Genomic DNA, 12,412 nt, shown 5'->3' with positions numbered 1-12,412 from the left:
AAATACGGCTAGCAATATGAGTAGTAGCTTGTAAAAGCCAAACCATACACTCATAGCTTATGAGAAAGTCATTGAGTTATTCTTTCTGTCAGAGTTGTTTCTGGATTTATAGATTCCAATTTTAATAACCTTTGTTTTCTTCTCCTTTTATCTTCTTTGGCTGTGCTTTGGTAAGGTAGAGAAAGCACTTATTTGAGTTCTGAGAGCATTTTCTATTGTCCCTTTTCAGCTCACAAAGAAAAAACAAAACACAAAGACACAAATTCCCACAAAATGCTCATCTAGCATCTAAGTATATTGTTATTCATCTCTCCCACCTCTCACCATCTTATCTCTGACAGGTCAATACTTGCCAGTTTCATTCCTGGTGATTTAATGGACCATGTTGTTCTCTTCTTGTTGACAAATCAATTCTTGACAGACCTCAGACCTATAGTAAATGTAATGAAAAGTAGCAGAAGGAAGACATGAGTGCTTTTACAAACCTAACTATTGCTTTGGACACTTATAAAACTTGCTTGTACCAAATATTACATATTCAGGGTTCACAGGTGTGGGAGTTGCTGGGGAAATTATATATTGCCCAATATAGACTTCTTTTCTCCTTCCTTTTTAGTTTATGATGATAATATAAAGAAAAATGAAGATGCACAGTGCTTTGAGGAGTTCAAGGCACCATCTTCATATTCATTTTCTCATTTCAGTCTTTCTGCTGCTCTCAAAAAATATGACTTTAAAGATTGACTTTCATTGTTTTTTTATTTAATGTAATATGCATGATCTTCCCATCCTCTCATCTGTTAACCTCACAGACTGGTACATGGCTCCTGCTTATTATACAGTCTCCTGGGGTATTTTCTCCACTTTCCTGATCAGAATTTCAGAATGAGGAAAGAGACAGATCACGAAGAACCATCCAGATTTTACAGTAAACTCCTTGCATTTTTGGACTTAAATAGTTTATTTACATTGAATAAGTGGGAGAGGGGATGAATTCTGCACAAATAACATGTGAAAGGTACTGCAATTCATGGCTTTTTAAAATTTGTTGTTAATTCCCATTCTGTTGGAAGGAGTACCTACACTTTGGAGGCACATGCACAATTGTCTGTTTCTGCTCTGTGTACAGAGGGAATGTGATTCCCATTAATCTCTGCTAGGGAACTATGAAGTCTGAAGGCTAGAATACTGTTCCAATTTTATTGCTTCACCCTTATATTGATGGCACTCCTGTGAAGCAAATGACAGGGAGAAGGACGAACGTATACAGCTTAATTTCCTTTAGTTACTAATACTTATTCCTTGTCTCCCAGTGAATTACCTGATTCTTCATGAATCTCACCACTCTCCTTACTTGCAGGAAAGAGCAGTAAAGGACAGATTTGCAGAAGGAATGACACTTCTGGCAAAGCCATTGAAGGAGAAGTGGAATACCACAAGGTCTGCTAGTTCAGTCAGTCTCTTCGGCTCCTTCCACAAGGAAATCTAAGCACTGGAGGGAACAGAAAGTTAAGCAGTTGAATTTTAATTTGTAAGTCAGTGGATCAAGGACAAAATTGCAGAATTAGCACCACATACCTTGGAGGCACCCAGTCATGTTCTTGAAATCCCAGTTTTGAACAGATGACTCCGGATACAAGACTTTCCATCACGTAAGTTCACCTCTAGGATTTGACATTAAGAAACTCACTTGTAGGTATCACATGGTCTCCCAGTTTGAATTAAAGTGAAAAATAAGATGTCACTAATTTTGTGCACTGGTTCACCTAAGGTGTTCCTTATCTGTCTCTTTCCAAAGATCACTGAAAACTTAACTTGCCACAGATTGATTCACTGTCTCAGAAACACAGAGAGAATACTGTGACTTTAATTCCAGCTGTCTTGGAGCTTGATAAGCATCTAAGAATTTTTGAAATATCATAAAACTTTAAAAAGGTCTTTAAAAGCAGTTTTTCATGTTTGCCCTAACAAAGTAATAATACTTGTTTAAAAATAGCAGCTAGCAAGATCCAGCCAACAGACCACTAAGATACTGGCAGCAGCAAGATAGAATTACACAGTGAAGAAACTGTGAAATCTTTAACTTTCCATTATTGGCCAAGAAAACACAAGAAAGTTCTGTTATTTATTTCATAAGCCAAACTTGAAATAACCATACCTCTTTCTTGTCATCAGAAAAGCCCCCTGCTTGCATAAATGAGAAAATAGTGGCTTGCATAAATAAAAAAATAGTTGCATTTATTGTAAAACCATGATTCTTACTCTGGGTTGAAAGATGGTTTACACAATATAGCAATTTCCCTTTGATTCACCTGCACGGGGTAAAACTGAGGATCCACCAAATTTTCAAGGAACAGGTTCCTCTGTATGTATTAAGCATGATTGTTTGAAGGCAATTACTGGCAGATGAACTGCCCAGGCTGTTATATATAAGGGCTGGGAGACTCTGTTTCCCTGAGGGCACCAAGTGAAGACCAAATGAATTTCAGAGTAGTCACAGAGCAGAAGATTTTATGGATTATGAGAAGTCACCATCTAGCTTCACATTTATTCATAATGATTACATAGTGGATTCATATTCCAGATTTTAAATGTTTTGTTAGGTTGCAAAACACTACAAGGAAAATGGTGCTGGTCTGTATTGCAGTTTCAGAAGATAAGAGTACCATTCTGGTTATGTAATCACAACTCTAAAGGCAGCCAACGGTTTCTGTGCAGGGCAGCTATATGCACACATCATGTGTGATATCCCTGATAGTATATTTAAAGCTGCCTCAAGTATTGGATGGCTGTGCTGCCTTCTGGCCTGTTCATGCATCTCAATTTCCTTTGACTTTGATATTCAAGGTCACATGATTTCCAGCAGTTGTCTAATGCGTAGGATCAGTTTTGAAGCCTGTGTTTATACTAATGTTCCCATCGTGCTACAGGGTTGGTGAGGTGCAGGACAGTGCGCTACCCCATCCATCTTGAACTCATTTTCCCAAAATTAACACCCCAGTTTCAATGCTGACCATCTTGTCCTTCACCCCTCTGCTACCCACTGCTAAGAAACATGGCATCCCAAGTGCAGGGGTGAAGTCACTGTAAGGGGGACTCAATATCACCTTATCTAGGTGTTCCTGCTCTGGCAGGGGGATTGGACTAGATGATCTTTTGAGGTCCCTTCCAATCTCTAACATACTGTGATACTGTGATACTGTGATATTGTGTATGAAATTCCTGAAGAATTCCTGGAGAACACCGTGCAGTCTCCTCCCAGTGTCAGCCTCCTGCCCATGCCCATCCTGCACAGCAGAGCATGATGCTACCAAACACAGCTGAAGACCTTCTCACTTATTGAGAATATGAATAGGGACACAATGAGACAGCTTTCCCTTGCCATGGACCTACTGATTTATCTTCTGCTAGAGAAAGTGAAAAGAAAGGTACGTTCACCTTGTAATGAGAATGTGAGTTAGTCCCTTACCTGTCTTAGCATTTGTTATTATTGATTTTACATGAAAAAGATGTATTATTTGTAACTTGGAGCACACCTGCAACCTCATTAATGCAGTTGCCTTACTGGGTTTGATCCAAAGCTGGTAAAATCAACAGAAAGTCTTTTAGTGACTTTACTGGACTTTGCATATATCAGGTGAATGTTGAGAGGTTTAGGTATAATTTATAGCACTTCTCTGCCTGGGGCTACATGAAGCTTGCAAACACACTGTTCCTGTTGCAACTGGACTCTAGGCAGAAAGGGCAGCTGCTGTAGTTAGGGAACTTCCTATATTCTGATCTATGCACATATGTAGAACTTTCTGTTCAGCCACTGAACAGTATCAAGGTCTCTGAGCTATGCTGCTCTCAATACTGCAACGAGCAAAACTCTGTATTCTTAGTGAGTCCAGAAACCTCACATGGCCACTGGAAGAAGATCCCATGAAATTTGCTTTCCAACAGAAAAGTGAAGAAGCAACAAATTATGCTTCAGCTTAGCAGGTCAAAAGAGAGAGGAAGCTCTTGAGCCAGCTCCATAGAAATTGCTCTCCTTAGTTCATCAGGTGCACATACTAGATTAATAGGACTTCCTATATAGTTTTAATATCTGTACAGATATGATGCAACAAGGATGCTAAAGTTAAGACTGAACTAAATCAGCTGTAATATTGAAAATAAAAAGCTAAAGGGAAAACTAAAAGAATAAGGGTGGGTGTTTTTTTTTGTTTTGGTCTTTTCTGTTTAAAGATTCTATATTATAAGAATTGAGAACATCAAATTTTTGAGGGACTTCCTTGCAAATGCCACAACTTTTTACAAATGTTTTGGATTACGGTTCTCTGTGCTATCATAATTTCATTAGTACTGCTGTGGTTTTGGCCAGGTTTTCTTTTCAGAAACATATCTGCATGTCCATGGTGTAGTGTCTGTTCTGCTTGAATAAAAAGCATGTATGCTAGATCGGACGTAGATTTCATCAGCGTCATCAGACCTGCTGCTGCATTAGGGCTGATGATACCCAGAAAACCTAGAAAATATGCTAAAGTTCTTAAATTCTGTCCAGACAGAATTTCCAGACAGAACAAGAAAATCCAGACAAATGCTTATTCTATCTATACTAAATATTCGCTTACTTAATGTTTATGTTCTAAGAAGTGATGAGTTCTATCAAAAATTAGATAAATTGCCTTCTTTGGAGAAGGAAGTAAATACTGACCTTTAAACAGCTTGAAAAATAAAAATACAACAGCTTATACTCCACATCAGTGCAGCTATTCTGGATTTATACTACCATTTTTCAGTTCAGGATCAGGATCAAGACAGAGAAGTGATAAAGGGCATAGAAATAACTATAGATTAAGTGGAATGAACTGGGCTATTTTTCAGTATTCTAGTTAGTAAGCAACAGTACTATATTTTATTTTTATTTTTCTTTGCAAAAGGACATTCCACATGAAAGAGTTAAATCTCATACTTCCTGAGTGCAGGAAATCCAACTATGTTACTAAGAAGAGTAATTTTTATTATGTAACTCTGAATTCAGGCTTCATCTGGACCTGCCATAGGAACAAATGCCACCAATGTCTTTATTTTGCAGTCACCTTTCCTGATCTCGCCATCGCTGCTGCTGAACAGGCAGATGACCAGTAAGGATATAAATGTATGTCTTCTTTACATCAACCATATTATTTTCTGTAATACAGTGAGATCCTCTGCAGGTTGAAGTCAGGACAGCTCCCTGGAGACTGCATCAGCTTCAGAAAATCAGAGCCTTCTACAGTAAGATTGAGGGTCCATCCCCAGTACATTACCTTGCAGCAGCATGAGGAGTAGAAATGAACAGCCTGTTCATGAAATAATATTCCAGTGTTGATGTTGCTTGTGTTTTCCAAACCCTCCCTCAAAATCTTCAAGGCTTTTTTTTTTTTCTCTCACCTCATCCAGGTAAAAGACAAGTGATGATCGAGCCTTTCTCTTAATAAAAAGCATTCTGGTATGATATTTGACATTACCAACTCTTTGACTTTTTACATGAAGAAGATATGTGTGTGTTTTTCTCCCTTTGCCTACCTTCAGGAAAAAAAAAAAAAAAAAAGAATGTTCAAAAGAAAGAAGTACAGAACAAATTTAAGCCTACAAAAGTTGGTCAGATCTTTGCAGGGTTTCAGACACACTTTGTCAAGAGAAATAATGGAAGCTCATGTCAGTTGTATCTTATCTGTGAGACACCATGCTGCTTCTTGGATTAAGCCCATTTAAAATGTACTGAACCCTGTTTTGTCTGTGTCATATTTAGGTCTCTTTCTTCAAGAACACTGTTCTGTAGTTTCTTGGGAATAACTTTTCTTTTATTTATTTCTTTTCCTGTACCAATTCCAGAAGCAAAACATGCTATTTTCTGTTAAGAGAGCCAGCTGGATTCTCCAATGCTGTATTCTTTACATGCAATAAAATTTCAGTTATTCCAGGCTCACTCTTTTAACCTCCCTGTCCAATAAACCGCATATATTTCCATGTTCCATAGCCTGTCAGTTCATCAAGATCTTGATTAACCAAATATATTGCACCATGCCCATATGGTACATAATTAAGAGCCTAAATCTTCATTTTGAGATATATTTAATATCAATACTTGCCACTGAAAACCAATACTGTGATCTTTCCTCTCACTATTAAACTGATACAGACTTGGTGCAGAATTCAATTCTAAAACTGTTTTCTCTGTCCAGCACAGCCTAAAAGCCACAGCAGGAAGAGGGTGTCTGCAGTGCCCAGCCTCTGATCTCCTCAGGATGCTCCCCAGGCTTTTAGGCTATGTCTCACAGCTGCATTGCAGCACCGCTTGCTGCCAGAGCCCTGAACCCACACCAGAAAATGCACAGCTTGCAGGCAGACACACCCACACCATAGTAAAGTGTCCTGCAGTCAGGCCCCTAACTTCAAAGCAGTTCTGGTGGCACAGACATCTGAACTGCATTGGCGGATCTGCCACCTTCAAGTGCAAAAGAGTGGTGTGACTATGACAGTGATGATCCTTCCAGATGTGCTTATACTGCTAGTTATAATCACACGCTATAACCACATCTCTAGCTATTTGCAAACCCATTGTTCATGAACTCTAGAAAAACAAAAAGGAAAATTATTTTGGGGGTAAAAAAACTGTCTAATTGTCTTCATATGAACAGAAGGATTTCAAACAAAAAATGGGTCTCAGAAATGCAACTATGCATTTCTGCAACATTGGCCTCTGGGACTCTGTTTCTCTTTGAACACTTACGAATACACAGCCATGTTATAAGCACTTAAATTCCCTGCCCATGTTGTACACAAAATGTACAAACCATCTTGTACATACACAAGATAGTTTGTATGTCATGCAGAGCACTTAGAAACAAACTGTAAGCAGATCTTTTCAATTAGCTATAGCGGGAGCCTCAAAAATCAAATCCTGAAGTGCAGGCCTGTGAAAGCTGTAGGGGGTCATTGGGACTTATTTATTTACTTGCTGGTCTGACACACTGTCTGAAAACTAAATTAATTGACACTTCTCCAGCTTAGCGGGTGAAGGAAATTAAAAGACTTCCATTCTCCTCATACCGCAGGCAGGAAAGTGCTGCCTTACTTACTTAAGGAAATGGGCAGCGGTAGAGTGGAAAAAACCAAGTTCCTCCCATTCCTGTGGAAGACAACCACTGCCAGGGGATGATGGCAAACGTGGGTGTGGAATTATGTAAGCTAGAGATATGAGCTTCTCTAGAATAAGGGAGATGACAGGATCTTTCTTGGGCCCATCTTCTTTGTCTACTTGGTCAGGCAGCCTGTAGCAGACCCTGATTATAATGCCCCCTGTCCCTGCCGTTTCTTTAATCCTCATCCGTAAGTTCTTGGTCAGCCCCCCAACTATCCCAGGCAAAGCTCTGTGAATTCCAGCTGGTCACTGACATAGAAGGTGACACCCCCTCCTCATCTCCCATGCCTGTCCTTGCTGAAGAGCATGTATCCTGCCATTCAGCCATAGAAGACATCCCATCACGTCTCCGTGATATCAGTAAGATTGTAGCCCTGCAGGCATGCAAGTGTCTCTAACTTTATTTATTCTCCATGCTACATGTGTTTGCATAAAAGCATTTAAGTTGAGCCTTGAAGAAACTGATCTACTGGCTGAAGTGGCTGGAATTCCTTTGTGCTGCTCTTCAGGTGCTCTCCTGCTGATCTTTGATCCCTCTCCAGTCTCTGGACATCTCTTGCTGGCACTGGCATCAGACTGGTGGGGGTGGACTGGGTTGAGGTTCCTCTCCAGCACATGCATGGCCAATGCATAATCAAAGTAATTGCATACCCAACATGAATCACCAGGAGGAAAGAACAGAAAAAATATGAGGGGGGGCTGCATGCAAGAAAGTGGTATTTTGCATTCACAATGTAATAATATGTCTTTATCACCCAGACGGTCAGCAAATGCTTAGTGAGAGACAAGTGCAAATGAGTTCAACGCAGCCTTGCCTGAACTCAGAAAAACTGTACAAATACAGAGGATAAAAGAAAAGGGAGAAGAAACTAACAAAGAAGATAAAATTCACTTTGTTTGGAAGGCAAAGATGAAAGTACATTGAAAGAGTACTGAAATGGGTTTAGCATAACTGTACACAGCAAGATTTGAGAGGCACATTTAATAAGAGGATGCACATTGACAGACGGGGGAAGCAAGTGCCAGAGAGCAGGACCAGTGAAGAGCAAACTCCAGGCTGGAAAAATAGAGTTGAACCTTTAAGCACTTAGGGTATGTAAGGTCAGAGAACATGGAACGAAACTAAGAGGAGTTCTAAAGACAGGAGGAAGACAAAGACAAAGGTAAATGAACCAGCAAAGAGCTGCAGTTCTCTTGAAAAGCTATAGGACCATTTGTGCTTTGTTAAAGCTTCAGCTCCTAGAGTTACATGGGCATGCGAATAATTAGGGATTTAATTTTTGCACAAAAATTGCTGAAAAAAGTGTTCAGCACAAATCCTAAGGAATCCAACTGCAAAAGGCAAGCAGAGGGTAGCAAACTGATTCCTCTTGGTATTTCTTACATGATTTTAAAGCCAATAGTATTATTTCTGAACATTCCTAGTCCGTCTGCCTCCCCAGTCCCACGTTGAGGCCAGCAGTTCAGGGGAGTCAGGATAACAGGCTCCAGTCCTGTTTATACCCCCTCACAGCTCAGCTATTTGTTTTTCACTGTATTCCAAGATAAGAGTCTTATTTTCTACTTGGCTACCAGCATCAACCAGTACTAATAAAAAGTCAAACTAAGGTTCAGACTCGTGATTTCATATTGTGACAGTGCAAAGCTTGCAAGCTAGTACCTGAAGGTAAGATGTGCATGATCCCAGGGGAAATCTGCTTTCTCTTGTGCAACCAAGGAGTCAGTACTGGCTTTTGGCTATAGCAAACAGTGAAGCATGGCAGTGTGCAACATATGGAGATCGGCTGTGTTTTCCTATCAGCATGTTCAGGTTTAGGGGGCTTAGGAGCAGAGAATGAGCAAGTGCACCTGTTGTTTGTGCTGTGGACTAGGGTTGGTGTGGATCCCAGCACAGCTTGGTGGGAAGGACACAGGAGCAGGTTGGAAAGCCAAGTTCCTGGATGCCAAGCTACCTGCATCTCTTTGCTGGGGCAAGACTAGGAAGAGGTGAGACACAGGACAATGCAGTTTGGGAAGGTCTAAGTTAGCCTGTCACTTGTTTATTTATATATTTATTTCTAAGCAGTCAGCCCTTGTGCAGTCCTTACTACATGGGTAATCCTGTTGTCAACTGTCAGCACTGAAGCTGGGACAGTAAGCTTTAAGCATAGCACAGCTCGGGCTTCCAGTCATTACCAAACTTGTCTTGCTGCTTTTGTTCATGTCAGGCATAACCTTCGTGTATCCAGCTGAAACAAGTGGCTCTTCTGGAAGAAAATCATCATGTGAGGTTTAAATTTCTAATCTTTAGTTATGAAATTGGAGCAGGATGAGACAAACTTACCATATCAGTCATTAGAGCTGAGCTTCTAGGGTTGGCAAGATTAGTATCAGCTCTGAATCTGCCACGAAGAGGCTGAGTTTGTCTGAAGCATGAGGGTTTTTGAAATTAATAAAACTTGCAGAAAATCAGACAGTGCAGGGAAGTGGTAGTCTTGCAGAAAGAGCTGAAACATGTTGGACGTTAGTGCTCTGAGGCAGATGAGTGACACAGCTACAACTGGAGCAGCCTGGAGCATGCCATAGAGCAGCAAAAGCTCTTAGTACTTTCTTGAGAATGGTAGGCTAGAGTGAGTGTTCCCAGGTATCTTCCACGGACCTGGGGGGAAGCCCTCTGCATTGGCTCAGTAAACATTACAGTGAATCGGGCAAAACCGTTTTGATTCTTGTTTGCACTGTGGCAGAAATCAGGATATCTTTATGCTTAACACTGAACAGATGTATAGTCTGCTTCAGTTCCTGCTCTAAAAAGCTTTGCAAAATGCAGAAAATATACAATATGAAATAATACTGTGCAGATGGAGAGATACAGTGGAGTTCATTCTCCTTTGTAGCTACTCAGTTGTCTTTCAAAGACTTGCCTCAACTTCATTTTTGAATTCTGAAGTCAAGTAGATTAATTAGTGTAGGAGAAAAGCATTCTCCAATTTAAAGAGTCCTGTCCACCCCTGGGAAATGTCTTTTTTGAGAAAATACTTCCATTTTCCAAAACAACATTCTGAAAATAACCGAAGTACTTCAATAGAAAATGTCAATGCTTGGTTTTGAATTGCTATTTTAACTCAGACTGTCATTTAATTATTACTGTCTAGGGAAATATCAGTTTAAAGTAGAGTGTTTCAGTCCAGAGTAGCATATCTGGAAGAGAGTTGGAACAACTAAAGCAAAATACATACACTTCAAGGATAGTTTTTTCAGCAACACTCTAAGCTTTGATGGTGTTGTTGTGAACTCTGGAAAACTTTCAAGACTCAGAATCATGTTACTTATTTGTCTTAATTTTCTTTCATGCAACGAGAAAATTTAAATATTTTATTGATTTTTTTTTTTTTCAAAAATCTGCTAAAGAGTGAACTGTAAGGATATTTTACAGTTCAAGAACCCTACTTCTTGTTTCTGTAACATAGAATAATTATATTTCATGTTAAAATTTGTGTCCTTGCTATTTCTTTTTTCCCTTTTAACATTTCTATTACACAGTATTAAGTTAATAATAATTTCTCCGACCTGACAGACAAACACAGATTAAGATTACAGCCAGTGGGAAATTTACTATCAGCATTGATAAGGGGTAGGCGCAGCCCCAGGTTCATTGCCTTTATCTTTTTACCTTACCAGTGTGGTTCAGCAGAGTGCTTGAATACCACCTAATTCACGTATTTATAACACTGGATATGCAGATCCCACCATTCTCTTAAATTCAGGCCATCAGACTGTGAATTGATCCGTGAAAATCAACTAACATTGTGACTGTATTTAAACCACTAGGAAAACTTGTGTTTTTCTTCTTAGGAATTAATCAGAAGAGCAAGCCTAGGAATATGTTACATTTTCACATTTTATTAGTGCGTTTATATTGTTCTTTGTTTTATCTCCCCCTACCCACAAATGAACTCTTTTCTATTTTGCTCTGAGGTACTCATGTTACATGAATCTTTTTTTCTCATACCATTGATTGTCATTTCTTTTGTTATTGCACTGTATTTTATGTACACCCAATTGCCACATACAGTAAGTGGGACAGAGACAAAAGAGTGAATCCTATCCCTAGAGAAACTTTTTCATTGAGTGCAAAGGGGCACAAAGCTGTGGGTGGTGTAATTGTATAAATAATTTAAAAAGCAAAGAAAATAGATGTGGAATGCAGTTGCTGAACATATACTTTCTGTCACAGATGGTTAATATTTTTCTTCAAGGGAATGAAGTTAGTTTTATTCTACCCCCAAGCTGTTAAAAATACATACACACACACAGAGACAACAGCATATGATAGCAATAAAGGATGAAAGTACTTTCCTGCATTAGCTGTACTAGCTCCAGCAGACTCACCTTATCTTTGGTCAGCATCATTGTAAGTGTATCATTGCTACATTTTCTCAATTTCTAGTCATTTAAATACACTAAGATAACAGGTAATGTTACTAGTGGAAAATGCATGAGAAAAGGAGCTTCAGTACTTGGGGAAACATCTGCTCTCTCTCCTCTCCCTGCTGCTCTCCTAAAGATACCTGAGATACCTGTTCTCTTAAAGATACAGGCATGAGCCTGGGGCTGCATCCCTGTACTGCAGCAGAAAGGTCCTGCCCTCCTGTACTCAGATGCTGGCAGGCTGAAATTCTTGCTGTGCGCTGTTTACACACTGTAATGATAAGCAACAAAGAAAAATTTGCATGTAAAGCCCAGTTTATGGAAATGGAGGTTTCAGAGACTGGGAGCCCTGGTGGGGTTTTGTACACACAAGATGAGTTTCTTTCCTCTTCTGCTCAGAGATACCCAGCTCTGAGCTGGGTATCAAAACTGAGCTGGGAGCTGGGAGCTCAAAAATGAGCTGGGAGCAAAAACACTGTACCAGGACTTCCAAGAGGGGTCCCTTGCTACCCTCTGTCCCTGTCTGCAGACTTGTCCACAGATAAACTCTCTTCAGACAAGCTCAAGCAAATTTCTCTATGGACTCTTGTATTTCAGTCTTGGATAGCCTTGTTCCACACAAGCAGTTAAAGCAGGCCTCATTTACTGGGACAGCAGACACAGCTGGTTTAAGCAAAGAAGTCGTAAGCACATATTTCGCTGCACAGTTTCAAGATGATTACATTGTGAAGAAGGCTTGTCTGCCCTGGAGTGTCACTTCTTGGTGAAGAAATTGCAGTATCTTCTCATTCATGTCTCATGTTAATTCCCCTTTAGGTGTTCATCTCATTTACT

Source organism: Psittacula echo (assembly GCF_963264785.1).
Source record: "Psittacula echo genome assembly, chromosome: Z".
NCBI classification, from domain to species: Eukaryota; Metazoa; Chordata; class Aves; order Psittaciformes; family Psittacidae; genus Psittacula; species Psittacula echo.
The sequence above is the reverse complement of the archived record's forward strand: the minus strand, read 5'-3'. Positions refer to the sequence as shown.